Below are 6,000 nucleotides of genomic sequence, written 5' to 3'. Positions count from 1 at the left end.
CAGATAGGTCTTTCCTGCTCATTATTCTTGGCTGGTTATGTGTTATGTTTGCATGGTGTAACAAATTAAATAAGAGCGCCACATGAAACAGTTACGCTCTGTGCGACAAGTATATGAATGCTGAGCAGGCACAGTTAGCTCCATTTTGGATCAAGATTGTCAGAGGAAAAGATGTGACTTTGAAAGAGTGTTCATGAGTGGGGCAGAGACGTTAGGAGCTTAGGTCACAAAGACTGCTCAACTGACTGGGTTCAACAGCAAAAGAGACTCATTATATGTTTAAATATGGGGGATCAGGGCACACATTTTCAGACACCTCCTCCTGTAACATATCCGTTGTGTTGCGCTCTCTTGTTCACGTCGAAAGTGCCACAAATAGCTCATAGATTTTATGCCAGGAAGTACTGAAACTGTGCCTGCAGCAAAACTAAGGCATTTTATGTTGAATTTGTCATCATATCATGGATCATCATCAAAAGCTGGCATCTAAATCTGCCTGAAATATCTGACTGATAGGGGAAAGAAACTAGCTCCAATATGGTGACAAATGTGTGTTTGATGATCTACAAATAAAGACAGGATTAACAAATATGTATGATGAATTTTGAGTAATTAGTGTGCAGAGACGTATTGTCTAATGCACAAACACAAAACAAAGTCTGAAGTAGTAATACTGACTGTTGAAATGCTGTTACATCAGAGTAGCGTAATGTTCATGGAGCAGCTAAGCTAACAGACTCGACTAAAGTTAATCGTGATCTGAAATTCAAAGATTATAGTTCATTTCTCAAATTATGCTCAATTTGATTTATCGTTTAGTTTATCCTCACTGCAGAGGGTGATCCACCTGGGATGACTTTGGATTCTTAAATTGTCATCATGTTGGGACAGAGGCAGTTGAAAAGCCTGTCTAACAGAGCCATAACTAGTCAGTGAATCTGGAGCTGCCAAAATTAAAACCATGACACCAGAAAATTGTGCGTTAAAAAACACCTATAAGATGAAATCTGAAATTCTGCATGAATGTGCAGAAAATCCAGACATTAGAGTTTTCCACCACCACTTTAATTGGTGGATCAGACACATTGGCGGTATAAAAGAAGGTGAATGCAGCCACCCCTGCTTTCTTGTTTCCTGTTTTGGTCCGGGCCCTTCGGTGCAGAGTTTGCATGTTCTCCCTGTGCCTGCGTGGGTTTTCTCCGGGTGCTCCGGCTTCCTCCCACAATACCAAAAACATGCTCATTAGGTTAATTGGCTACTCTCCATTGCCCCTAGGTGTGAGTGTGTGTGATTGTCTGTCTTTGTGTGTGAGTCCTGTGATTGACAGGCGACCAGTCCAGGCTGAACCCCGCCTCTCACCTGTAGTCAGCTGGGATAGGCTCCAGCCCCCAGCGACCCTGATGGATAAGCAGTATAGGAAATGGATGGATGAACTATACATCCCTGAACTTCATAAGCCACTCACAAATTGTCATGCATGTTTGAAAATCTTTTTATTTCGACATCGTGAAACATGCATTTATTGCTAATATTGAGACTATTTTCTCACACAGACTGACTTTTTCGGATGGTGTTCAGCTTTGGGTTGCACAGGATACTTAGATATAAGTGTATTAAATGTGTCTGCTAAATTTCTAAACTATTCATCTGATAATTTAGAAATTTGTGTGGAAGACCAACTATAGACTGCTACGTTAAAGTGATCACACGAATAAACAAATAAAGCATAATAATAATTAAATAGTAAATAAAACAAATAAATAAAGTCCTGGATACTTGTCTGGATCTCTGGCTGCAGGTAAAACAATGTTTTAATTAACCCTAATCAATAGTATTGATTGTCCTGAGTCTGTTTGATTCTGACAGAGCTTAGGTTTCTGGCTTGTTGCTAATTACTAAGTTATTACAAAGACTCGCCACTCAGAATGACTCCCTGCTTTCCCCTCCAGTCAGTCTTTTCCTTCCAGTCCTCTTTCCTCTGATGATTCTTCATTATTTCTCCCTCCTTTCATTCACATCACTTTCTATTTCTCCTCTCTTCTATCCACTCTTGTCCACTTTGTTCATGCCTCCTCACAGGGCAGGGACTTCGATGTTGCTTCGAAGGTCAATTTAATATCGTTCAGCAAATTGACACGCAAGGGAGAAGGGAATCAAGAATAAATGAAATAGCTGCACTATTTTTATCTTCTGTCTTCTACTTTGTACATTTGTATATCTGTCACAAGTGACGGGATGAGTAGCACAGTGAAAACCCCAAGAACAAGAAGATTTGAGCAATTTGCACATGATAATACGTGTGACTGGGTCCATCATAATGGGCCCATTGCTGGGGAGAGGCGAGTTTGGTCTCATCAACCCGTGTGTCAGAACAATTGATGGGAAGCACACAGTGTAATAGGTCTTCCTGTCCTGTCCATATTGGTGCTTGATCTCCTGGGAGATTCATTCACATGACACAGAGAAGTCGCCTGCAGCCCAGCAAAGAAAATGGGAAAGCTTCAAGTGTGGAAATGAATCTGACACATCCAGCAGAGAAACTAACGTAATCTATGTCTTATTAACTTTTCTTTCCTTTATTTTAAGTTTTTAAAGAAAAGTTCAATTCATTTTGATATAAAGTGTTGAAAAGCGAGCTTGTTTACCAGCAAAGGTGAGACTGAAGAAAAGATTAGGAGCCCCTGACAATAAATCTGCATAAACATACTGTGTAATCAGTTTTTGGTATTCCTTGACATGCAGCAAGTTTGCAATGGATGCATGGTTGGATATTTCCTGATCCGTTCCTTCTTTCAGGTGTGTGCGTGCGTCTCCATGTGTTTGTGTGTAAAGGGGTATCTGGGGCTCCATCCTCCTCCGAATGCAGCAGAAGATCCAGGTGTCTTTCTCACATCCCACTTGAAACTGAATTCATTGGGACTCAAGTGCTGCTGGACACCTCAGTATCCATACACCACCAGCACAGTGCACATTTTGATATGTGTGTCCGTGTGTGTGTGTGCTCGGATTGTACAGGAGAAAAGGTACTGGCTCACTCGGTGTGTGTGATAATGGCTGTGATGTTGTGATGAAGCAGCTAGCCACTCGAGCTGAAGATGCAGCTTGAAGGCTTAAACATGTAGAGGGTTACTGACGATGGCTATTCCTGATGGGAAGATGTGACATGCTGGGCACATCAGTGACTGCTCTGCATGCAAGAACTGGTTTTGCACGTTTGAGGTTTTCTTGTTGTTCATGTTAGTTTATTTCCCTTGAAACAATAGCTCAACACTGTGGGAAATCTGCTTGTTTGAGTTAGACGAGAACATTAAAATTGATATAAAAGGTTTTCATTTGTTGTCAGTCTGTGTGTTTCGTTTGCCTGGCTCTGTCCAAAGTTACTGTCCACTAACACCGACCGGGCTTTCTAATTAATTTTTTGGATCACATCTTCTTGTACTTCGTCCCCCATGAGCTGAAAACTGCTGCTGTGTGTGTAGGCCTTCAAATGCCTCTCTGGTCTTTATTGGTACTTGCTTTTTATTCATACATTTTTAGCTGATTTTTTGTCTGTAACCTGTTTTTCTTGTTTATTTTGACTCTGCCGAATGCTCACCACTAAACTTGGTAATTGAATCTGCGATCATTTTTAGTAATGCAGGGGACTATAAGCCTCCATGTACCCATTTTTTACCATCATACAGAAATTTAGTCCAGTGGCTTAATACTAAATGCTAAATTTAGACATAAAGATGTCCAAATACATTATATACAACTATATACATAGTATTATTATATTATATATATATATATTTTTAATTTATTTAAAAGTTTGATCCATCTATTTTTTAAATTCTCATCATTTTAATGTCACCAACTCTTTGAAAATAACAGCCTTGATATGACTTTATGACTGCACCATTGTTCCTATCAGGGTGTACACACACACACACACACCCAGACACACGAACACACACACTGATATTCTTATAGAACCTAACAGATGGGTGGACAGTATGTAATGTTCCTGATCACTTGAAACTCCTGCTGAGCTTGAAATTGATGCTCAGCGATGTATGGAGGACCGCGGTTCACATGAGGAAGATATCACCTACTCTTCAGCTGAGATAACAAGTAAAACCATCAGGTAACTAAAGGATGTGAAGAAGCTCCAGAATCTACCTCGTGGACAAAACGGTCCCCTAAGACTAGTCTAACTGCATATTTGCATGTGTGTGAGACAATGATACTAAGACAGACACATTAATAGATCTATGCATTATTTAGCATGTTTACTAACTGTTTTCCAGAGCTGCAGTATATGCCTTCGGCGAGGGGTCTCTTACCATCTCTTTTTATAATTGCAAATTTTCTTTTAGCTGAAGTCTCTTTGCTGTCTCTAATTAGAAGCTTTGACAAATATTTAAACTCCAGCTATGAGTCCAGACGCTGATTGGACGCATTCAGATGGACACTTAGCTCACAGGCTGATGTTTGCTTACCTCCATTGGGAGGTGAGGGAATAATCATGTTCAACAGGTTGCCTTGCAGATACACTGACTACACTTGTTTCAAGCTCAAACACACATACATGCTAAGCGGAAACAGCACAAAGTGAATATTGGAAACTCAAGACAAAAACTCACACACACTTTACACACATACACGCCTCCTACACCACATGGTTAATTAATTCTAATTTGAACGACCGTGGCCTCACCTCCCACACTCATGCCTTCTGACGGGGCCTGGAGAAAACACTGCATCTCCAGTGAGCGAGAAAGACGGGCAGACTGAAGCGAAGCCATGAATCTGAAAGTTAAAAAATGTCAGAGCGAGTTGATGGGATCGAGAGAGGCTCATTGCTCCTGAGTGGCAGGTGGGAGTTGTGGCCAATTGTTAGGAAATAGCTTCACAATGGGCAGCTAAAAATGGCTGAATTAAACTGAAATGAATATCAGTTCCAGGAAATTTTGTAATGTGATGTCAGTAAACAGCAAAACAGACAACAGATGCACAAAATGACGAGGTAATGATGTCTGATAATAGTGCAGAGATTAATCCAACCATGTCTGGTTCATACTAGTTCATAAGTGGCAGAAGGGTAGAAGAGACGTTTCTCGTTTTTTCATCATAAAAATTGGGTATATAAATTTGTACTAACAGATTTTTTTGGGCTGCAGCCAAGCGAAGCATAACCAGTTGAAAATCCAAAAATGACAATTCATCAACCAGTAAAGCTGACTTAGTGAGCATGTAACAGGTGCCTATTTACAATTCCAGCAGACACAGTGCAGTATTACCATTGGTTTGGAGTCGTGTTTCTGCCCACATGACTAATGGAAGTCCAATTTTGGTAGGGTTGTATATCAGAAAACAGGTGTCACCAGGTCACCAGGTCTAGCTGGTCAGCATGCCAACTATTTATCTGCAACACGTACACAGTGACGTAAAACTGATATTTCTTCACAGTATCTTGATAGTTTTAGTTAATTTTGAACATTTTAGACTACAGTTCTTACATATTACATATTGACTGTGTCAGACAGCATCACCTGTCTGTCAAAGCTTATTTAGCTGATGGAAAATAATTACATGAACATAATTTATAGACATTTAGGGGAACAGAGAAATTGAGATCAGTGTGATGTCATTTCTCTGTTACAACCACACTTTTAGATTGACATTGTATAGATATGTTTTCACATAGCAAAGTCACCTAGTGATGCTTTGAAGCCCAGTCTGTATATGTATATCTGATATTAAACTGCAGATATATTAATTTATTTGAATGTAAGATAAAAGAAGTTTTTTTTTTGACTGATTGTGATTAGAAAAATGTAACCCTGCTTTGGAATAATGCTGAACGTAACGTGCTATTTATGTTAAGTGTTGAGATGCCGTTCAACCTCTTTGTGTAGCAGGATATTTGGATCATGATCTGTGCCTTTTAAACAGGTAATAAGTTGAGTGTCGGTAACTAATTTTAATAGAATCTCATCACAGATGTATGCAGTTCTT

This window comes from Scatophagus argus, chromosome 17 (genome assembly GCF_020382885.2).
Source record: "Scatophagus argus isolate fScaArg1 chromosome 17, fScaArg1.pri, whole genome shotgun sequence".
Taxonomy (NCBI): Eukaryota; Metazoa; Chordata; class Actinopteri; family Scatophagidae; genus Scatophagus; species Scatophagus argus.
This window is presented reverse-complemented; position numbering follows the sequence as displayed.